At 39.3% G+C, this 24,996-nt stretch overlaps 1 protein-coding gene across 1 annotated transcript in view; it reads left to right on the forward strand.

Moving 5' to 3' along the window:
- PIP5K1B (phosphatidylinositol-4-phosphate 5-kinase type 1 beta) overlaps positions 1-24,996 on the forward strand; it is a 350,214-nt gene that overhangs the window by 65,218 nt on the left and 260,000 nt on the right. The gene's annotated exons all lie outside the window — the stretch shown is intronic.

Here is a 24,996-nt window from a genome sequence, read left to right on the forward strand (position 1 = left end):
CAACTCTTCTGCCTCCCTCTTCCCTTTTAAGATCAGCTGATTAGCAACCTTAAATTCCACCTGCAACTCTAATTCCCCCTATGCCACAGTCACACATAGTTACAGGTTTAGAGGATCAGGACTTGGGCATCTCCTGAAGAGCATTTTTCTGCCTACCACATTGGTATGTCTCTGAGGTTTCATAGTTTTTATGAATCATTTCAGAGTGAGTTGTTTTTGTCTCTCTGTTCCCCCCTCCCACACTGAGTTAGGCACAGTCAGCCAGTAGTAGGCAGAAGTCAACTGAAGGGATTAGGCTGAGTAGTGGCCTTGAATCAGAGAAGGCAATGGCACCCCACTCCAGTACTCTTGCCTGGAAAATCCCAAGGACAGAGGAGCCTGGTGGGCTGTGGTCCATGGGGTCGCTAAGAGTCGGACACGACTGAGCGACTTCCCTTTCACTTTTCACTTTCATGCATTGGAGAAGGAAATGGCAACCCACTCCAGTGTTCTTGCCTGGAGAATTCCAGGGACGGGGGAGCCTGGTGAGCTGCCGTCTATGGGGTCGCACAGAGTTGGACATGACTGAAGTGACTTAGCAGTAGCAGTGGCCTTGAATGACTGAAGAATTGCTCTTCAGCAAAGCATCCTCCATCTCTAGCTGTTTCTTGAAGCTAATTGTGTGTGGAAAGTTCTTTGACCAAAGCCCATGTTCCCACCCATGGAAAAATAAAACTGTGTCCTTTTAAAGAAAATAAGAATGTATTGCCTAAGCTTTGTCTTTTTTTCACCTCTAATCAAAGATATCACAAATGTTTGCCAAAGTTCAGTGTGTAATTTTTTCTCTCTGCTGAGCAGGTGGTTGGAAGTTGTGGAATGTTGTTTTTCTGAATTTAGAATCATACTGTCCTTGTGAATGTGCTCAATAAATAGAAAAATTGAACTGTATTGGTTTACATTTTAGTCTGCTCTTTTGGATAGACTTTTATAACTGGCTCTCACCACCATTATTTGAGTCTGTGACACTAATCTTTAGGTTGACTGTTGTTTAGACATTACTTTATGAAGTGTTGGTTTAGAGGGTAATGAACTGATCGGGAGACTTCAGTGGTTAAGCACCGTTTCACGATTATCGTGAGCTCTGGTTTGGCCATTCAGTTACTTAGAAATATGCCAAATTCTTTGGAAGGCAATGGGGATACTGTCTTTAGAGCTGCTATACTGTACAACCCCAAGAGTCACCATTTACATCACTCTGTAGTCTGTGAATGGCACCCCCTGGATATGTGCATTGAAGGACTATGAGGCCTTATCAGTGACCCTGACATTGCCTATGAGAAAGCATGTAAGCCCAGTGGGGGACAGATTTACATACAGACTCTTAAAATCTTCATGTTATGTGTGAGTGGATACATATTGATAATAGGGGTGCAGAAGAGGGAGCATCTAATTTATCTTAGGAAAGTCAGGGTATTTAGAAATGTTTCTTAGAGGAGGCTCTGCTTAACGCGAGTCTTGAAGAATCAACAGGAAATGTAGATAAGAAAAAGTGGAATGGTTTTCTGGACAAAGCCAATTGTGTGCAAAAACATATGGCATTTTGCAAGACCTGCAAATATTCCAGTATGACTGAAGTGTGAGATTCGTGTTGAAATGTGATAAGGAAAAGCATTTAACCTTTCTGTGCTTTAATTCCCCATTTAATAAAACAAGAAAAAAAACACCAGCTACCTTGTGGGGTTTTATGAGTGAAATCTCATAAGTAAAATGCTTAGAACAGGGCCTTAGATATAAAAAAATCTCTCTCTTTTTTTTTTTAATGTGGTGTATTACATTGATTGATTTGCGGATATTGAAGAATCCTTGCATCCCTGGGATAAAGCCCACTTGGTCATGGTGTATGATCTTTTTAATGTGTTGTTGGATTCTGATTGCTAGAATTTTGTCTAGGATTTTTGCATCTATATTCATCAGTGATATTGGCCTGTAGTTTTCTTTTTTTGTGGGATCTTTGTCAGGTTTTGGTATTAGGGTGATGGTGGCCTCATAGAATGAGTTTGGAAGTTTACCTTCCTCTGCAATTTTCTGGAAGAGTTTGAGCAGGATAGGTGTTAGCTCTTCTCTAAATTTTTGGTAGAATTCAGCTGTGAAGCCGTCTGGACCTGGGCTTTTGTTTGCTGGAAGATTTTTGATTACAGTTTCAATTTCCGTGCTTGTGATGGGTCTGTTAAGGTTTTCTATTTCTTCCTGGTCGAGTTTTGGAAAGTTGTACTTTTCTAAGAATTTGTCCATTTCTTCCTCATTGTCCATTTTATTGGCATATAATTGTTGATAATAGTCTCTTATGATCCTTTGTATTTCTGTGTTGTCTGTTGTGATCTCTCCATTTTCGTTTCTAATTTTATTGATTTGATTTTTCTCCCTTTGTTTCTTGATGAGTCTGGCCCCTAATTGATATCTATAGGACATTTCATCCCAAAACAATGAATTTCACCTTTTTCTCAAGCGCACATGGAACCTTCTCCAGGATAGATCACATCCTGGGCCATAAAGCTAGCCTTGGTAAATTCAAAAAAATAGAAATCATTCCAAGCATCTTTTCTGACCACAATGCAGTAAGATTAGATCTCAATTACAGGAGAAAAACTATTAAAAATTCCAACATATGGAGGCTGAACAACACCCTGCTGAATAACCAACAAATCACAGAAGAAATCAAAAAAGAAATCAAAATTTGCATAGAAACGAATGAAAATGAAAACACAACAACCCAAAACCTGTGGGACACAGTAAAAGCAGTCCTAAGGGGAAAGTTCATAGCAATACAGGCACACCTCAAGAAACAAGAAAAAAGTCAAATAAATAACCTAACTCTACACCTAAAGCAACTAGAAAAGGAAGAAATGAAGAACCCCAGGGTTAGTAGAAGGAAAGAAATCTTAAAAATTAGAGCAGAAATAAATGCAAAAGAAACAAAAGAGACCATAGCAAAAATCAACAAAGCCAAAAGCTGGTTCTTTGAAAGGATAAATAAAAAAATCTCTTAACAAAAGTCAGCCGTTGATGTTGATCACAATCATATTACATGAGATTGAAAAAAGGAGGCAAGGTCTGCATAGCCTGTGCTGAGGAGTTTCAGCATCATACTGTTGTGGAAATTGTTAATTTTAAAAAAATATTATTTGAGCTTTGTGGATTTATAAACTCTGTCATTATTTTGCAAGGCTGATTAGACCATGATGATTGAATTCATACTACTCAAAATCATCAGAGAGACTGATGAAGAAAAATGCCACTTTTATCAATTTAGACCCAAAATGGAAACCTCTCAGCATGCTGTGACAGTTATGGCAATGAGGTGGTGTGTCTTCTTCCCATGAGCTGTTAAACTTTCTTGAGCTCCTGTGTTAACATCAAATGGTCTCATAAGTGAGGATGAAGAGTTGGAGCAAATGCAGATGAATGTTTTGAAGGGCCGGTTTCAACAGATGATGCCAACCCAGTGCAGCCTTGCTCACTTATTCCATGTCTGCCAGACAAATGAGAATTCTCAAGGCAGTTGGCTCAGGGCACCATCTCTCTGGAAATACCAGAGACACTGTGATTTTCTCTTCTGTCTCCTTGTACAGATAACTCTTTTTTTTTTTTTGGATATATTCCTCCCCTGATTTTTTTCTTTTTAATCATCACCTTTGTTTCAGCATGCTTTCAGATGTCAAGATTTTTCAGTTTACCTTGACTTTGTTTAAAGTCGGTTGCTTTTTTATATTAATTTCAGCAATAAACTTTCCATAGTAATCATTTTTTTCATTGCATCCAGGAGCTAAGTGGTGGGTTGTTTCTGGGAATATTTAGTTGGTTAAGTCCACCCATTGTGGGTGAATTCACAGTACTATTAATTCCATAGAATGGTCTTTCCATTTTTTTTTTTTTAGTGTCATCTTATTTTCCTAACCTGTTGCTTTAATCATCTCTTATACTAGATTTTAGAATCTGTTAGTATTTGGGGGCCTATAGCTCAATGAATGAGTTATGAGGATAAGATTTGTCTCCTGAAGTTGCTATATTTGTCTAGTAATTCTTTGATCAAAGTACTATTGAAGGACCTTAGAATTTTAGTATTTTCTACTGAATGCTTTAGGAATATAAATTTTTTTTTTTTTTACTGAATTTTCATTTAATGCTCGAGTTACTTTACACGTTGTATCAAGCATTCCAAGGTCAGACAGATTAGGCAGTACTTTGTCAAAACAGAAAATAAGAGTGGTAAAAAGACAGAAAGTTTATTTTAATTACACTTGATAAAGTAAACCTTTTCTTGCCCTTACTTTTATTATATGACCTCTTGATCATAAATGTCAGTGTTTCCCTCTCCAAAAAAAGATTTTGTTTCAAATAATAACTACCTTGATTTCTTTAATGATAGTTATTAATAACACTAAAGCATTTCACACATTTGGCATGTGCATTTTAAAATAAAACTAAAAAAAAAAGTGGAGAAGGCCTATCTAAATTTGCTGCCTTTGGAATATGTATTCTGAATCTTGTTTTTCAACATTTAAACAAAAATGCTTTGATGGAATGCTATAATCACTGCTCATTATCTTGAATTCACTTGCAGGTCATTCGTTCTTAACTGTTTTTTAAAAACGTGAATGTTCACTAAGTTAATGCTCCAAAGGAAATCAGTCACAATTGTTTATAATGGGTGGTTATTTAAAAATGAAAGCTCTGAGAAAAATGACACTTCTTATTTTTAATGCTTCGAACATTACAGATGTTGAGAATGTGATGAAATGTGGCCTGCCTTTAGTATTCTTTCAGCAGTCTGTTCCATGAAGCAGTTAGAGATGAGGCTGTATTATACTGAAATATCTATTAAAATTCTTATACTATATTGGAAAGTTGAATATGTACCTGTGCTACACTGAATTCTGTGCTCCAGCAAAACATTTTACAATGTTCTGGTACCCATTTATGTTACTACAACAAGGAGAAAATGGCTGCTCTCCCTTACTTGGAATAAACTTAGAGCAAAATTCCAAGAAGAGCACCAGAGCTATTTCTAAAAATACAGGGCATGTTTTTCTTTCTTTCTTTATAATTCTCCAGAATAGGACTGAAGATTTTAAGAAATAAATATGATTTATTACGACAACTTTGTTTATAGATAGATGCTAGATCATATAAAAGGATTTGGAAGTTTATTGTGAAGGGACAAAAAGTACATTAAAGAAGTGTCCAATTTACTAATAATTTTTAAAATGCAAAAGACAGCAAACCCAAGTGCCACTGCTTGTTGTCTAAGTTTAAGAACAAAAATAACCGAGATTGAGGTGGAGAAAAAGCACAGAGTGGAAATGCTGACTGATGCAGACTTTCTCAGGGGTCTTGTGTTCATGAGAAGCCTTGAAGCACATATCCTTTGCTCTAGCAGTTCCACCTCTGAAAACTTAGCCTAAGGAAGTCATTGAACAATGGAGACCAAACTAAAGAAAATAATACTTATTGCATTGGCCAAAAAGTTCATTGCGGATTCTCTGTAAAATCCTGTGGAAAAACCAGAATGAACCTTTTGACCAACCCAGTACCATTGTTTATAATAGCAAAAATTAGAAACATCTCACATTTCCATCAGCAGATAATTAAAATATTATTTTATCCATTGAACGTCTTATAGCTGTCTAGAATGATGCTGTGCAGGAAAACATGGTATAATATGGAAAGTAAGCTGCAAACTAGTATGTATACTATGGTCCCATTTATAGTTAAAAAAGAAGTGCACACTAAGACTTGGTGGTTATATCCCTACATAATATGAACAGAAGTTTCACTGGAGAATGAATTGCTGGCCATCTTTACTTTGTCCTTTGCTGATTTTTCCTTTGTGGATTATTTTTTATAAGAAATATAAACCTTATAATCAAAAAATTGTTTTAAACACATATGTCTTTGACTAGAATTCTACTTTAAATAATCTGTCCTACCAGTATAGCTGGATGACCAGGCAAAGATGTTGGATAACGTTCAATGCCACATTTTAAAAAATAATTAAAAAAAATAACTTACCTACCTATCCCTTTTTGTTAGGAATTTAAATAGGAAAGTCATATATAATAATTATGCTTTGTTGCCATTGAAGTTGAAGGTGTGAATATGTATTTATTGATGTGGAAAATATGTTCACATCATGTAACATGGAAGAGGCAGGTTATTGAACAATGTGTGTGGGGAGGTAGGAAGGTAGGTTTGCAGACAGCTAACAGTGTGAAATGCTTCACATGACAGCATCAGTAGTAATTCTGATTAATGGGGCTATAGGTAATTTTAAACTTTTTCTTTGTATATGTTTTTATTTTAAAAGTTCTGTGCAGTAAACAAATATTTCTTTTGTTACCAGAGAAAATAAAAAAAAATCAACAAAATTAGAGACCCAAAAGAGAAAATAACCAAAAAAATATTGAGGTACTATATGAAATTCCATAGAGAAATTCCAAAGGTGGTATTTCTAGGAAAATTTACATTATCAAAGTGGTTCCTAGAAGAGAGAGCTTAAATCAGTCACCATGGAAAAAATGAAAAAGCTATCAAAAGGTGCTTTCTAAAAGTGCAAGCTCTAGATGGTCTCACTAAATTCTTCCAACATGCGAGGATATTGATGATATTAAGTAGGGTGACTGTATAATTTATTTATGTTTAAATGTTTTGGGCTACACTGGGGCTTTGTTGCTGTGTGTGGACTTTATCTAGTTGCAGAGAGGGGGCTACTCTCCAGCTGCGGTGCTCCGGCTTCTCATTGCAGCGCTCCTCTTGTTATGGAGCATAGGCTCTAGGGTGTGGGTTTCAGTAGTCGTGGTGTGTGGGCTTAGTTGCTTTGCAGCGTGTGGGATCTTCCTGGACAAGTGATTGAACCTGTGTCCCCTGCCTTGGCAGGTGAATTCTTAACCACTGGACCACCAGGAAAGTCCACCATATAACTTATTAAACGGGGTTTTACTAGGGACAATTCATGTAAACTGCATGAATGTTCACATTATTATTACAGGTTTTTCTAAGCAAAGAGCAAAAGGAAAACTTCCAGGTTTATTTTATTCCTAAATGATCTTTATATCAGAACTTCACAGAGACATTGTGTGTGGACATGTACATGTGTACAGTCACACATGGAAAATCAATCTGGCTTATGAATACTGATGCAAAACCCTTCAATAAAATGCCATCAAAAAAGTTAGCAGTACTGCCTGGTCAAGTGGAGTGCATCACAGGAATGTGGGCTTGGTTCAGTATTAGAGAAACTAGTCTCCATGATAGATCAAAAGAGAAAAATATATTTGTCATCTTAACAGGTACCAAAAATGCTTTTCTAAAGTTGAGCATCCAGTGATATATCAATTGTGGCAATGGTTATGTGCCTACACACATTTATCACAACACACTGAACTATATTCTTTACAAGGATGAATTTTATGAAATGTAAATTATTTGTTGATAAACCTAACTTCATAAGAACAAATAAAATCAGTCTTTGGTAACAGAAAAAAAAACCTGACAACACATTCTGGATTGTAAAGAAGTGTTTTAAACTTAGTAAAATTAAAATAAGTGGATTTGTCTCCTTTGTTGTTTTATTTTAAATACCATGTAGTCTCATGACAAAACAGTGTCATATCACGTGAAACATGAGAAACATTCCCAATTAAGTCAAATGTATAAGAATGCTCACTTTCTTTGAAATAACAAACCTGACTCAGAAAGTACCAGCCAAGAGATAAGAGAAAGTTGTTACAGATATAAACATTGAAGTGGAAGTTGCAAACATCGTTATTTGTAGATATTTGAAGTACGTACCTAGAAAGAATGGAGAAGGAAATGGCAACCCACTCCAGTATTCTTCCTGGAAAATTCCATGGACAGAGGAACCTTGGCAGGCTATAGTCCATGGGGTCGCAAAGAGTTGGCCACGACTGAGCACATCAGCACCTAGAAAGAAGAGAATCAGCTGGGAAATTATTAGAAACAATAAGAGAAGTCAATAAGACACATGGCTAGCTATAACTGGTACTTGCAGGGACAGAGGTAGGAAGAAAAGGAAAAACTGGATGTACTCATCACCTGCTAGGGGAGGTTTCAGTCATATCACCCACCAGCATTCACATGCTCCTGACATGCCCCCGCCCTCAGGCCAAGCACTGCCCGGCATCACTTTAGCTTTGAAACATGGTGCTGCTGCTGTCTCTTACCCTGGCCGGAGACCACATTGAGTATAAAGAAAAATGACAAAGGATATTATGGAAGGACATGTCATCGGGCAGCAGAACCTGAATGACAGACAGTCCTGGGGAAAGATGGATGAGACTATCAAATAAGGAGGGAAAGAATGGGTTTTCAGAGGTCTTAAGCTTGTGCCCCATAGCCGAAAGCATCCTTTTTACTGTTTTGATCAGAGTCACCCAGTGTGTTAGTTTTTTTTTGGTAACATTTACAAATTGTGAGACTCCATGTTTTAAAAAATCTGAATGTTCAGCATGTCTTGAAAAATTAGAAGCTTCAGCATTGCATGACACCGTTTCTGCAAAGGGCAGCAGTTGGCTGGAATTGTGCAGTGGCTATCTGTCTCCTTTAGATGCCCCCCGGGCTCTCCAGTCTGCTGAGTGCAAATGCTCTTTCTCTTGTAGCATTATCAGTCCTCTGTCTGCCCTGGGAAGCATTTCAGTGATTGATAGTAAACCAAAGAGTGATCTGGGTACATGTATAGACAGTTGACTTGTCATGCTATTGGGAAAAGTGGTGAAATCATTTGAATAAATTAGGAAATATTTGCTTCTTTACACAACTTCTTCAAAACCAGTAATACATCTCTGGTTCCCTCATCTTATTTCTACAATTGAAAATTGTTATTTTAAAAATTCAAAGATTGATTATGGCAATTCTGACTGGAGTGAAGTGATATCTCACAACAAGTGTTGGAGAGGATGTGGAAAAAATGGAACCCTCCTATACTGCTGGTGGGAATGTAAATTGATACAGCTGTTATGAAAGACAGTATGGAAATTCCTTAAATAACTAGGAATAAAACCACCATATAACCCAGCAATACCACTTTTAGACATATACCCTGAAGAAACCAGAACTGAAAGAGACACATGTACCCCTATGTTCATTGAAGCACTGTTTACAATAGCCAAGACATGGAAGCAACCTAGATATCCATTGACAGATGAATGGATAAAGGAGCTGTGGTACATACATACGATGGAATACTACTCAACCATAAAAAGGAACACATTTTAGTCAGTTCTAATGAGGTGGATGAACCTAGAGTTTATTATACAGAGTGATGTAAGTCAGAAAGAGAAAAACAGATATTTTATATTGATGCAAATTTGTGAAATCTGGTTAGATGGTACTGACCAATTTGTTTACAGAGCAGCAATGGAGATGCAGACATAGAGAACGGATTTATGGACAACTCAGAGGAAGAAGAGAGAGAGGGTAAGATAAATGGAGAAAGCAGCATGGATACATTTACACTAATGTATATAAATAGATAGCCAGTGGGAATTTGCTGTGTGACTTAAGGAACTCAAACTAGGCCTCTTTAATAACCTAGAGGGGTGGGAATGGGTGGGAGGTGGGAGGGAGATTCAGGAGAGAGGGGCCATATGTACCTATTGTTAATTCATGTTGATTTATGTCAGAAACCAAACCAATATTGTAAACCAACCATTAATCAATTAAAAATAAATAAATATTTAAAAAATTCCAAGATTGAGGGCCTATCTTTGCAGAAAAGTAGCCATTGCCTACATTTTCCTTGATGCATTGTTCTTTTTGAATTCTACAACACATGGAGAATTCATTTTAGCCCAGGGAAATTTTTGTTCTTTGTCATGTCATTAAGATTAATTGAATTAATTTAGATTTTACACATTCTATAGGCACATTAGGTAGGAAAAATGGGACCAGCTTTCGCTGTCATTTAGGCTGTGGTTTTTTTCCTAGCCTATATCAGCCTATATCAGGCTCCCAGATGAGCGAAGTATAGTAGAAGCTGCATTTTCCTTTCATTTTTGCTGAAGAAAGGTGGATGATTTTGTCAGTGAGGAAGTAGATCAAGTGCCAGCAGCCCTCTGAGACTATAACTAGCTGTTGTTGATGAAGCAAACAACAATTTGATTTGACTTATTTAAAGCTGGTTTATGTTATAGGCTTTAAATAAATTTTATAACCTATTGCTTGTGCCCCCAATTCCATTTCTTCCATTCACTCCAGGACTTTTTGTCCCAATTATCTTTCCTTTTGTATCACTGGTATTTCTGTTACCACTAGTCACTTCTCAGGAAAGGAAAAGAGCTTAAGAAAATCCCCAAGAACCATTCCATGACCCACCACAGTGACATTTAATTTCTTGTTTTCCTTTAAGCCTTATGTGGAAGCACTTGGCACTCCATCAGAAATTGAAAAATGTTCTCTCACTTTGAATCAGCCACATTTCCCGAAACATAGTCTACTGCTGCCTCCAGTTTCTGACTGTTCACTTAGTGTGCAGCTCCTCCCAGTCTGAATTCTTCATACACAGTCCTCTGTCTCTGTTGGGGTCCTCTTTCTAAGACCCCCAAGTATCTCCTGCACATCATCCTCCATGCTCCCCAAACAAAAACAAACCCACAGTCCTAACATTCTTCAACATTTCTGCCATATTTGACATACGCCAAATGTCCTTCTGACTGTAAGAGGCAGCACTCATGGGATGTAGCTAGAACTCTGTTTTTGCCTGTCTGTAAATTTTTACAGTGAGGAAAAGTCTACTCTTATGTCTGAAGGGAAACTCAGGAACCTTTGTATTCACTCACAGGCAATAAAATGCCGTTGTTGTTGTCATTCAGTCACTTAGTACTGTCCGCCTCTTTCCAACCCCATGGAGTGCAGCACACCAGGCTTCCCTGCCCTTCACCTTCTTTTGGAGTTTGCTCAAACTCCTGTCCATTGAGTCGATGATGCCATCCAACCAATGCATCCTTTGTTGTCCCCTTCTCCTCCTGCCCTCAATTTTCCCCAGTGTCAGGGTCTTTTCCAATGAGTTGGCTTTTTGCATCAGGTGTCCGAAGTATTGGAACTTTAACTTCAGTATCAGTCCTTCCAATGAGTATTCAGAGTTGATTTCATTTGGGATTGACTAGTTTGATCTTCTTGTTGTTCAAGGGACTCTGATGAGTTTTCTCCAGCACCGCAATTCGGAAGCATCAGTTCTTCAGTGGTCAGCCTTCTTCATGGTCCAACTCTCCCATCTGTACATGACTACTGGAAAAACCGTAGCTTTGATTATACAGACCTTTGCAGCAAAGTGATGTCTCTGCTTTTTAATATGCTGTCTAGATTTGTCATTGCTTTTCTTCCAAGGAGCAAGCATCTTTTAATTTCATGGCTGCAGTCACTATCCACAGTGATTTTGGAGCCCAAGAAGATAAAATCAGTCACTGTTTCCATTTCTTCCCCATCTATTTGCCATGAAGTGTAAGGACTGGATGCCATGATCTTCGTTTTTTGAATGTTGAGTTTTAAGCCAGATTTTTGACTCCCCTCTTTCATCAAGAAGCTTTTTAGTTCCTCTTTGTTTTCTGCCATTAGGGTGATATCATCTGCATATCTGAGGTTAATGATATTTCTCCTGGGATTCTTGATTCCAGTTTGAGCTTCATTCAGCCTGGCATTTTGCATGATGTACTCTGTATAGAAGTTAAATAAGCAGGGTGACAATATACAGCCTTGATGCACTCCTTTCCCTATTGGCAACCAGTACGTTGTTCCATGTCCTGTTCTAACTGTTGGTTCGTGACCTGCATACAGATTTGTCAAGAGGCAGGTGAGGTGATGCGGTATTCCCATCTCTTTCAGAATTTTCCACACTTTGTTGTGATCCACATAGTCAAAGGCTCTAGCATAGTCAATGAAGCAGAAGTAGATGTTTTTCTGAAATTCCCTTGCTTTTTCTGTGATCCAACAGATGATGGCAATATGATCTCTGGTTCTTCTGCGTTTTCTAAATCCAGCTTGTACATGTGGAAATTCTCAGTTAAAATGTTCTACTGTTACTTTTTAGATTATTTATTTATTTATTTATTCATTTTGGCTGCCCTGGTCCTTCGATGCTGCATGTGGACTTTCTTTTGTTGCAGAGCACAGGCTGTAGAGCCTAACCTCAGTAGTGTGGCACACGGACTTCATTGGCCTGTGGCCTGTGAAATATCCCCAGAACAGGGGTCGAATCCATGTTCCTGTATTGGCAGGTGGATTCTTAACCACTAAACCACCAGGGTCAGCCAGTGTCTCCAGTGTGATTGGAAGAGCCTCCAGCTTCATTTCAGCTCTTTTCTCCTTTGGTTAGACTTGCTGCAGGAAAAGAGCCTCAGCTCCTGCTCCTTTTTCCTGGCCTTTGGCCATCTTGCTGAGATTCTGTCCTTTGAGATCAAAACATAAATAGGAAAAAGTCCAGATAACAGAAAAACAAAAACTCTCACTTGAAGATTTTATTCAACTAGTGTAATTAGAAGACGGGATCTCATGCTCCAAATGAAACAGACTAGGACAGACACCCTTGGGGACCTTTTTTCAAGAGTTCTTCGTAGACCTCTGTTCTTCCCCTCAATCAGCTAATAGCAACCTCCTCAAATGTTAATACTTTAATTAGTACTTATGAGCAGTAGAGTTGATTTTCATTCCAATCATTTCCAACCTTTGGAGCACATCAGATTCACTTGGGAAAATTTTTTTTCAATAAAAATGCCAATATCAAGCCCCAGGCCTATTAAGTGAGAATCTCTAAACTGGGGCTCTGTTCTGTTTGTTTTTAAAATTCCATAGATGATTATGATGCTCACTTAAGGCTGAGGACATGAGATCTAACCTAGTTTATAGTTAATAATGTGCTGCTTACCTCCTCCCTGGACTCTCAACTTCCCTGAGGTTGTTTTCATCTTTATTATACCCTCTACAGTGGTAAAGAATCTGCCTGCAATGCAGGAGACCCTGTTCAATTCCTGGGTTGGAAAGATCTGCTGGAGAAGGGGTAGACTACCCACTCCAGTATTCTTAGGCTTCCCTCGTGGCTCAACTGGTAAAGAATCCACCTGCAATGTGGGAAACCTGGGTTCAATCCTTGGTTTGGGAAGATCTCCTGGAGAAGAGAAAGGCTACCTACTCCAGTATTCTGGCCTGGAGAATTCCATGGACTCTATAGTCCATGGGGTTCAAAGAGTCAGACATGACTGAGTGACTTTCACTTTTTACAGATCCTTAATCATACGAGATTTTGAGTGTTTGATGGTTTGAAGGAATTCAAAATCTCGGGGTTCTAACAGAGAAGCTTTCTCACCAGTATTTATTTAGTTTTCAAACTGAACTGCATATAGAGTCGGCACTCAGTAAATATAGCAGAAAGAGTTGGCTGGCTGGGTGGTGCCTAGGAAGGAGAAGTGAGGCAACAGTCTAGTTAAATAAGATGCACTGTTTATGGTCCCAGGATTTGTTTTGAGATATCTCATGTCTGGCTGTGGAAGAGCTTCCTTCATTTAACCTCAATTAATGTTTAGGACAATCATTCAATAAGTGGGACTGTTTACCCTCATTTTTAGATGAGGGAAAGGATTTCTCTGGTGGCTCAGATGGTAAAGCATCTGCCTACAATGCGGGAGACCCAGGTTTGATCCCTGGGTCAGGAAGATTCCCTGGAGAAGGAAATGGCAACCCACTCCAGTATTCTTGCCTGGAAAATCCCATGGATGGAGGAGCCTGATGGGCTACAGTCCACGGGGTCACAAAGAGTCAGACACGACTTCGCTTTCACTTAGATGAGGAAACTGAGTCTCAGGGAAGGAAAGTAACTTGACTCTCAAGGCCACACACCTGTAAGTTACACAGTCAAGATTTAAACCCAGTTTCTCTGACTTCACAATGCAGATTTCTTAAAGACTGTTTAAGCAGCACTTTGCAAAGAGAGTAGAGCTTTAGAGCAATTTGGGCACATACTTGGGTTTGCCACTTCCCTTGCCCCTTCCACTGCCTGCCTTCTTTTTGCTCTGTCTTCCTCTCTGTAGTCTGTTTACCTGCTCTCCTACCATACCAGGTGCAGTAATGGAAGGATTTTAGTGAAAGGAAGGGGCTGTACTCTGATGAGATTATTTCAGAAAGTTCACTCTGGCAGTATTTGTGCAAATTGTGCAGGACTGGAGCCATCCTAACATGCCCAAAACTTACTGAAGCTACTGAAGTAGTTAGGGGCAGACAGAATGCTTTAGTAATAGAGGCAGAAAGAAAGGAGAGGCTGCCAACTGTTAAGCAAGTGAAGTTGGAGAGACTTAGTGACGGGTTAGATGGGAGATCTGAAGGGCTGGAGAGATTTAGAATCTATGGAGTGTTGCTGTGGTTGTCTGGAGAGATTGCTGTGAATTCATTCTCAAGAGAAGTAGTAGATCTGGGGCAGGGAGAAGTGAGTGTCCACAAACGAGTTTGATGGATCTGTGAAACATAAAGTTTGGAATTGTCTTATATATTACAGACAGGAATTGTCTTATATATTATATATTACAGTCTAGAGATAGGTCAGCCCTATTTAGGGATACAAATCTGAGACATCAGCATATTGGTCATAGTTGAAACCATGGAAGTGAATACTGTTGTTTAGAGAAAAAGTTGAAAGGGAACCCGGAGAGCACTGAGGAAGTGATTTCTGTGACTTTAATAAAGCATACTGAAGGCCTTTTTGACCTTGAAGAAATCTTTGGCTCTCTCTGAACCGATGTCCTTGCTGATAAAGGTTAGTGTAGGGGATGTCTAAAGCCCCTTTTGCAGCTGACATTCTGTGGTACTAATCCTTTGCGTTAGTTTTCATTACTGCTTTGGGACAAATATGACATTTATTAATTGCTTGATTTTTGTAACCTTGCAAGTTATCAGTAAATCCATGCAATCACATTGGTCCCTCGTGTGTCTGATTTGCAGAATGACTGCCCTGTACATGTCAAGTCCTCTATCATTCTTTTTTTTTAATTATTTTATTTTTGGCTGTGATGGGTCTTCATTGTTGCCTGAGGGGTTTCTCTAGTTTGGTCTGCAGGGGCTACTTTCTTGGTGCAATGCGTGGGCTTCTCATTGTGGTGGCTTCTCTTATTGTGGAGCATTGGCTCTAGGGCACATGGTTTCAACAGTGGTGGCACTTGGGTTCAGTAGTCGTGGCACATGGACTTAGTTGCCCCGTGTGGGATCTTTCTGGACCAGGGATCGAACTTGTGTCCCCTGCATTGGCAGGTGTATTCTTAACCACTGGATGATTCCTTGAAAATAGCCTGGAGCACCATGATCATGGCAGGTTTGAGGAATCCACCTGTGTTACATGAGTTGAGCCTCTGAAGCCGGACCCCTGGGCTTAAATTCCTCTACCCCTTAACTGGTTATGTCATCTCAAGCACCTTTTTTTAACCTCTGTTTCTCTTTCCCCTCATCTATAAACTGAGGATAATAATCCTAGAAATGGTGTAGAGATTAAATGAGTTGCTATCTCCACGGTACTTAGAAGGGTACTTGGCACATATGCCCTCAGTAAATGTAAGCTCTAAGTGGAGGATGATAATGATAACAACAACATTGTCTGGTAAAAACTGTCATAACCATAAAAGCTGAAGAAGTCTCCTCTCTCAACTTTCAGTTTTCAAATGGAGAGTGAAGAAGAAACATCTGTACCACTTCCTAATAAGTGGGACTTTCAGATGATTGAACTCCATCGGTGGTAAAAATTAATTTCCTACCAATAAATTGAGCTGCAGGTAAAAAAGCATGCAGATGCTGAATTATGGTTGCATTTAGTTTATAAATTAGTTAGTATGAGATAGGAGACAATAGAGCACCCTTCCCACTATTTAATACTCTGTTTTTTGTTGCATTTACTAGTCATATTAGTGTGAAGCTAGATAAAAGCAAAAGGGCAAATTAGGAACTTCCCCCTTTCTCAGTAATAGCACTCACTGTCTTCAAGCATCTTAGAGGTTAGGTAACTCTTGCCTGTGCAGCTGTCATCCTCTAAAGCTAAAAGTTTTCCCCTAAAGCATGTAGTTTATAAATCTATAGATTTGGGGCAGCAGCTTCAAGCTTCTGCAGATCATTTGACCTGGTCCTCAAAATATACCTACAAGGTATCAGCTACCTGGAGGGAAAGATGCATCTCGAGGAATGGTAACCCTTGAAACTTCTTGAGTCTTTTTCTGATCTCTTCCCCTTTCCTCTAACAATTTTGAGAGGGACTGGGTTCATGGTGTTTATCAGGCTCAGCCAAATGTGTGTCTGTGCATTTTATTATATGCCAGGAAGGACAGTAGCATGACAACAGGAATTCAAAACAGGTTTTACAATGAATAAATGAGAATAAGCCTCTGGGATTAGTCCCGACTGAAAAGTTCAGCGCGATCAGGGAAGGTTGCTACTGCTGTTGGGATGGGCAAATTGTTTGCTGCAGGGAATAGGATTCACTGATGCAGCTACATTTTTAGTTCCTGATGGCCTCTCCACCCGCCATGGGGTTCATCTCTCCTCGGACAGACTCAAGAGTGAAATTCTTAGAAATGTGTTTTTTCTTATTTTGCAGCCTTCGAAGTTGTCCACTTGATTGCAGATGAGCTTCTCAGTTCATATCTGTTAGACCACAGAAACTGTGTCTCTCTAAAAATTACTATAGTCTTAGAGAAGAAGATGAGAGAATTTTCTTCCACAGAATCAAATTAAAAAGCAAGAAAACAAAGGACGCTTTTTGATGAAAGTAGTGGAAGGGTTTAGTTCAGTTCAGTCACAGAGTCATGTTCAACTCTTTGCGACCTCATGGACTGCAGCACGCCAGGCTTCCCCGTCCATCACCAACTCCCAGAGCTTGCTCAAACTCATGTCCATCAAGTCAGTGATTTCATCCATCCATCTTATCCTCTGTCATCCTCTTCTCCTCCTGCCATCAGTCTTTCCCAGCAACAGGGTCTTTTCCAAGGAGTCAGTCCTTCACATCAGGTGGCCAAAGTATTGGAGTTTCAGCTTCAGCATCAGTCCTTCCAATGAATGTTCAGGACTTATTTCCTTAAGGACTGACTGGTTGGATCTCCTTGCAGTCCAAGGAACTCTCAAGAGTTTTCTCCAGCACCACAGTTCAAAAGTATCAATTCTTTGGTGCTCAGCTTTCTTTATGGGCCAACTCTCCCACCCACTTCTCCTTTGGAGAAGGAAATGGCAACCCACTCCAGTATTCTTGCCTGGAGAATCCCAGGGATGGTGAAGCCTGGTGGGCTGCCGTCTATGGGGTCACACAGAGTTGGACACGACTGAAGCGACTTGGCAGCTCCCACCCATACATGACCATTGGAAAAACCATAGCTTTGCTAGATGGACCTTTGTCACAAAGTAATGTCTCTGCTTTTTAATATGCTGTCTAGGTTGGTCATAGTTTTTCTTCAAGGAGCAAGCATCTTGAAATTTCATGGCTGCAGTCACCATCCACAGTGATTTTGGAGCCCAAGAAAATAAAGTCTGTCACTGTTTCCATTGTTTCCCCATCTATTTCCCATTAAGTGACAGGACCAGATGCCACGATCTTCGTTTTTTGGATGTTGAGTTTTAAACCAGCTTTTTGATTCTCCTCTTTCATTTTCATCAATAGGCTCTTTAGTTACTCTTCACTTTCTACCATAAGGATTGTGTCATCTGCATATCTGAGGTTATTGACATTTCTCCTGGCAGTCTTGATTCCAGCTTGTGCTTCATCCAGCCCAGCATTTTGCATGATGTACTCTGCATATAAGTTAAATAAGCAGGGTGACAATATACAACCTTGACGTGCTCCTTTCCCAATTTGGAACCAGTTTCAGCATCAGAAAAGGCAGAGGAACCAAAGATAAAATTGCCAACATCCGTTGAATCATAGAAAAATCAAGAGAGTTCTGGAAAAACATCTGCTTTATTGACTACGCCAAAGCCTTTGACTGTGTGGATCACAGAAAACTGTGGAAAATTCTTAAAGAGATAAGAATACCAGACCACCTTACATGCCTCCTGAGAAATCTGTATGCAGCTCAAGAAGCAATGGTTAGAACTGGACATGGAACAGTGGACTGGTTCCAAATCAGGAAAGGAGTGGAAGGGTAGGCAGGCTCATTTTGTGATCATAGCATGGAGTATTTTCATTGAGAGAAGCCTGTGTGTATGGAGTCTTTACTGCTTACAAAGCCTATTAAGGACATCATTTGATGTTTACAACAGACATTGTGTCTCTACTTCATAAATGAGTAAAGCAAGCCCAGAGAAGCTGACAAACTTGTCTAAGGTCACTGTGCTGGAAGTACTATTGTCTGACTCCAGGTTTGGAACTTTTTTTTTTTTTTTTTTTTGCTATAGTCATACTGGCACTAATATGTTGAACACTTTTAGAAGTGTCCCAGATACCCAACTGGAAGGCCCAAGTATATAAACCCAACTATATTTGCAACTTTTGCATGTTTTAAAGTTAACTTTATACACTATCCATAAAGCCATCAGTTCTTTTTTCCCTGCTTGCTAGTTGGGTTAATCCTTTAGGAGAAAGATAGCAAACAGGCAGAGAGAAACATGTAACATGTAAATAGTAAAGGACAATGATCAAAACCCTGGTTTATGGCTTAAAAGAAGACACTAAAAAAAATGGGTGCTGCCTAAAATGTAAAGATGGAGAAGGCAATGCACCCCACTCCAGTGCTCTTGCCTGGAAAACCCCATGGATGGAGGAGCCTCGTAGGCTGCAGTCCATGGGGTCGCTAAGAGTTGGGTACAACTGAGCGACTTCACTTTCACTTTTCACTCTCATGCATTGGAGAAGGAAATGGCAACCCACTCCAGTGTTCTTGCCTGGAGAATCCCAGGGATGGAGGAGCCTGGTGGGCTGCCGTCTATGAGATCGTGCAGAGTCGGACACGACTGAAGCGACTTAGCAGCAGCAGCAGCAAAATGTAAAGAAGTGGTGAAGAACAACAAAGAATGATACCAACTCTTTGTTCTATTCTGTTTGAAGGACTTAGAGAGTGGGGACTGGATGGCTATTTTTAATATCTTCCCTGATATTCTCTCTTGAAAAAAAATTTAAAAAACTACAATCTACATTTATTTGTTTGTCTGAACTTTGCTGAGGCCCTAGGCCATAGGTTCTTCTGTCAGACCTTTGCAGCCCCCATTTTGCCTTTTTACTTCCTCCATTTAAAGACTGTGGCTCCATGCAAGTGGCATGATAGCCTTTTAGCTGTTATCAAAGACGAAAGGTGAGGGGGTCAAAAGCCCCTTAGTAAACTCGTGCTTTGATTTTCTAATCCTTGCTGCTGCTTTTAAGTTTTAAGGATTAGATTTAGCACCCTCGAGGTATATGCTATGAAGGGTCTCTGTACTTACTGGCTCTCAGAAACTGTCCAGTAAACGATTGATCACAGTTCCTGAGATCATCTATTTTTCTTTCATTATGATAACAAAGTAAGATCCTTGTGGCCAGAATCGCATCCTCAAGCACATTTTTCATTCCTTCCATATGTAATAACAGCCCCTGCTGAGTTTCTTTGATGTTACTTTTGTCTCATTTGATGAATTATGCTTCGGAGGAAATGGCAGAACCAACTGGGCAGAATACACAGATTGCAGTTGAGAAAGTCAAAGGCTATGAAATGAGCTTCATTTCCTTGACTTCATGCTGTCTCAGAAATAAATAACTTTGAGGGCTCTTTGGAAACAGTGCCAAGGAGAACCAATGGTTCTGTCGGTGATCTGTAACTCGCCTTAGACAAGTGTCCAGTGTTTGTGTGAGGCTGCTGGAGACTTATTGGTGTTTAGGGCCCCAGTGAAATGTAGCTTGAGGGGGGTGTGTATATGTTTCTGTCTCCTTTCTTTGTCCTGTCAAGGCCACTGATAATGTTGTGTGTCAAAGAGATTTGGAAGCTTAGCATTCCAGTTTAGACTCTCGTGGTTAGCATTTAAACAAAGGATCTTCATTCTTATTCTGTTTTGTCTTCCATTTACATTCCAGTTCCCATTCTGTTTTTTTCTATATTGATACATTTTGAGGACTAACTTTATATGCAATAAAGTGTGTACATTTTAATCACTTTTTAAATAATTTTTTACATATGTTTATGCCTGCGTCAACAGCACCCAGAGCAGGATATTAGTCCCAAGGGTAATCACTGTTTGACTTCTACCTTTGTAGATTGCTTTTGGCTGTTCTGGAACCTCATAAAGAGGAAGTTATAAAGTGTGTACTCTTTTGTGTTTGATTTTTTCATTCAACATTATACATGTACATGTCATTGAGTAAAGAATTCATTGTATAGTGCTATTCTGTTCATGGACATTTGGGTTGTTTCCAGTTTGGGGCTATTGCAAGTAATAATGCAAGGAACATTCTTGTGCATGGCTTTTAGTAGACATAAACACTGATTTCTCTTGGCTGTATACCCCAAAGTGGAATTTCTTAATCGTAGAACATGTATATATATTTTCTTTTAGTAGGTAGTATGATGTACTACCAAACATTTCCCCTAAGTTATTGTACCAATAAACACTCCTGAGTTCGTAAACTTTGAAAGTACACTTTTCCTCTGCTATATTTTTGTTCTAGATTGGTGATATTAGTTAATGTGGGATATGGAGACATTTTCAGTTCATCTCAGATTATACATGTACACATATTTTTGTATTTCACATTCAGTATGGATTCAGAAGTGCATATTTGCCTTGTCATATGCTTGAAGATTTAATTTTAAATTGCTCCTAGGAATTAAAAGGCAGCTATGTGTTAGTTTGAAAAAAATATTAAGCACAGTAGTTTACTAAGTAGGTGTTCGCTTTTTATGATTTACTCTTAAGTGTGGTATTTACTTCATACCCAGAGTTAAAACCAGAAGAATGAATTAATTCAGGGAAGAGCTAGATCCTGCATCTGGTGTTATTTTTGCAACAGGCTGAATTGCATTTTTGCCTTTTATTTAATAACTGAATTGCTGTTTTCTCTCATTTATTTTTTATTCCTTTGAGAGGAAGGAGTAACATTGCTTAGAATTCTCAGCCCTGAGCATTTTGATTCTGTCAAGTGTATATCAGCACATGGTTAAAAAAGAATGGGAACTTAGAACTTAAATGTCTTAGTTCACACCTTGGATTCATTCAGGTAACCTACCTGCATGGGCTGGAGGGCACTGTAACTAATGATAGTCTTGATATGAGAAGAATTATCAAAGTAAAGAGCACGTAGAATCAGTCTAGAAAGGCCTATTAGGCTGGATTTTCAAAAACTAGAGTTCTCTTCCCTTTTGGACAGAGCTATATTAGTCTGTGTATTCATTCATCACTTGAATGAACGATTCAACATTCAATGATTCAACGTACAATGATTCAACACTTGCTTATTGAGTGCTATATGCCAGGCCTTATTCTGGATACTAGGTGTATATCAGGGAGCCCCCGTGGAGTTTGGATTCTTGAGGACAAAGAGGCAAAAAAACATTGTGTACATATTGTCATGTGGTGCCCTGGAGGATAAATTAAAACAGAGTGGGGGGATGGGAGTGTAGGCTTGGTGGTGGACTCTGCTGTTGCTTTTTATGAGGAAAGGTCAAGGAAAACCTCTTAGTCAATGATGTTTGTACAGAGAGCTGAAGGGATGGAACAGTGTAGATGTCCACTGGCAGGAAAAGTAAGCTGAGTGGAGGGGGAACATGCCTGGTGGGCCAAAGGACAGTAAGGAGGCCTCTGCAGTTGGAGGGAAGGCAGTGAGCAGGGAGAGCAGTTGGAGGTGGGTAGGCAGAGGGATGGCAGGGACCCAGACAGAGCACTATAGGTCATTGTAATGACTTCAGCTTTTTCCCTGAGTGGGAATCCACCAAAGGATTTTGAACAGGGAAGTGACTATTCAAGTTTTATTTTAAGGATGACCTTGAAGGTTGGGTGGACAAGGGCAGAAACAGGGAAATGGGTGAAGATGTCTAATAGGTGTGTTCAGGTAAGAACCAAATAGCATAAATGTTTGATTTTGTGGTTATCACCATCCCTGATCTTTATTAGTGAAGATAATTATTGTTTATCCAGACATGCATGAACAATGTTGGCACATTTGAGTCATGCTAGAATTAATTTAGTAATATACAAATTAGCAATATGCTATGGATTATGGTGAATACGTTTTTCCTACTCATCTAATACTGATTTTCTTCTGGAGCTCTTCCTCTCTCACCTGTTCTTATTCAGTACTGTTGTACCATTTGTTCAGTTGTACATGCTCAAACTTCAGTTGTTTGTGACTCCTCTCTCTTCATCCCCTGTACATCCAGACAGTCAGGATCTGGGTTGTTACCTTCCAGTCTCCACACCCATCTCCTTTTCCTGCCATTCCCAACTTTAGTTTAGATCCTCTTTTCATCAAATGGCAACCCACTACAGTATTCTTGCCTGGAAAATCCCATGGATGGAGGAGCCTGGGGGGCTACAGTCCATGGGATTGCAGAGTCAGACATTACTGAGCAGCTTCACTCATCTCAGAGTTAGCTATCAAATTCTCCATCTTTAATTCATGGAGAAAGCATCAAAAAGAATATGGGTTTTGAAGTGACATCTTGATTCAGATTCATTCAGATCTTTGTTCTTCCATGTAGCTATAGGGCCTTTTGCAATTTTTGAACCTCAATTGTCCCTTTTACAAGATGAGCATAACAGTATCTGATTTATAGGATTACAAGGAAAATTAAATGATAAATGTTTAAAGTAACTGGCAGCCCTGGGCATGTAGAAAATGTTGGTTCTTTCCACCTTCCATTCTTCCACTTCTATCTATGATCCATCCACCTGGCAAGCCCTAAAGTGAAGTTGTTGTGTTGTTCCTCTTGTTAAAAACCTTCAACAGTTCCCTATTGTCCCACACGTTAAATACAAGCACTTTTTCCTGGCATTCAGAGCTCCAGTACTGATTCCAACTTTAATTTCCATCTTTTCCCCATTACCTGTTCTTCTCCATGTACTTCATGTATTAGCCAAGTTCACTATTTTATACCCATGCTGCCAAATCTATATAAAATATTATCTATTAAAATCCTACCTGTCCTTCAAATTCTCTCTCAAATACCATTGCACTTGCAAAGGTGTAGACAATCTGGAAATGGTTTCTCCCTGTCTGAAGTGTTACTGCACATGGAGGAGGCAACACTGTGCCTGTGCTCTGGAGCCGGAAGGATGAGGTCCCACTGCTTCCTGTCATCCTGGGCGCATTACTTAATCCTTGCATCTCAGTTTCCCCTGCAAAATGGAATAATGATACTCCCTTTATAGTTATTGTGAGGATTAAATGAGGTTCTGCCTGTGATGCACTTTAAATAGTGTCAGGCACTTGGAAAGCTTAAATCAGTTCCTAGAATTATAGGTATGCATAATCAACATTATTTCATTAGCTGGGTGACTACATGAAATAGGGGGATTTCAAATTAAAAGCTGTTTGAGAGACAGTGGAAAAGGTATGGTCTCGTATTTTCATACTGGATTCTAGTACTGGTTCCCATTACTAAACAAGCTGTGTGATGTTGACTATGCCAGCCTCTCTGGATCTTACTGTCTTCAACTGCAAAAAGGAGACCAAACAAAAATCACTAAGCTCTCTTTCAGTTCAAATTAGGCACATGGATATCTGATACCTCCAAATCAAATCAACCAAAACAGAACTCAGTTTCTACTCTAAAAGAACTCTTTCCCTGCCTCTGTAAATGATGCTGCCATTTACCCAGTTTAAGTAAAACATCTCTGAGTTGCCTTTGGATTATTTATTTCTTTCACCATCTAAATCTAATCCATCTACACGTCCTATTGGTTCTACTTTCAAAATATATCCTGAATCCATCTACTTCTCCCCCATCACCATTGATAGAACCCTAGTCCAATAATCTCTTGTCTACCCTGTTGCCATGGTTCCTAATCCATCTTTCTATCTGCACTCTTAGTCTCTTTCAGCCTGTTTTGCAAAAGTGATATAAAACATAAACCAGATAATATCATTCTCCTGCTCAAAACTCGCAGTGAGTTTTCATCATACTTAGACTAAGATCCAAACTCTTTTACCCCCTCATATCACTCTCTCCCTTATGCTTCAGCTGCTCGGCCCTTTTGTTTTCTTGCCAGTTCACCACACTTAGGTTTGCCTTGGTCCTTTGCATCTGCTATTCTCTGTGGTTGGAATATTCATTCGCCAGATGTCAGCAGGACTTCCTTCTTGTCATTTTGATCCCAGCTCTGTCTAATTGCACCCTCCCTTCTCCCAGTAGTGGTCTGTCACACCGCCCTATTTTATTTTTTTCCTAAGGCTTACCACTATCTAAAAAATAGCTCACGTATTTATCTCTCCCCCTGACCCTGCCCCAGGTAGAAATTAAATGTTTTCATAGGGCCTGATTCCTACCACAGTGCCTGGCACATAGTTGGCACACAGAAGAAAAAAAGAATCTGACTGAATACACTAAAGAATAAGTATAAACTGATTTTTAATGAGATATGAAAGTTTATATTAATTACATGACCCAAGTATTGTGTTTTTAATGTTCGAGGTCCTGTTGGTTTTTCCTTCATTTAATCCCTCATACTGAATGAACATGATTGAGCACATATGCTTGTGTTAGATATATGACTGTAAATAAAACAATAGTAATACAATTACAGGTTGGTTTTTTCCCTTCTTGACCTGAATAGTTCCCAGATTTACCACTTTCCAACTCCTTTCCTACAGTACCACTTTACTGGAAATACCCATCATTCTCGTCCAGAGGATTGCCTCCTCTCTGTCTTTTTCTGTGGGTTCTAATCTCCCAGTAACGTATTCTCCGGAATGCAGCCAGAGACCTTTTCAGTCGCTATTATACCCATGCTGAAAAACCTTCTGAGTTTTTATTGTTCTCAGGATAAACGTCCACCACATCACGTCCTGCTAGCTCACTGTACACTCCAGGC

The sequence above is a fragment of the Bos indicus genome, chromosome 8 (assembly GCF_029378745.1).
Source record: "Bos indicus isolate NIAB-ARS_2022 breed Sahiwal x Tharparkar chromosome 8, NIAB-ARS_B.indTharparkar_mat_pri_1.0, whole genome shotgun sequence".
Taxonomy (NCBI): domain Eukaryota; kingdom Metazoa; phylum Chordata; class Mammalia; order Artiodactyla; family Bovidae; genus Bos; species Bos indicus.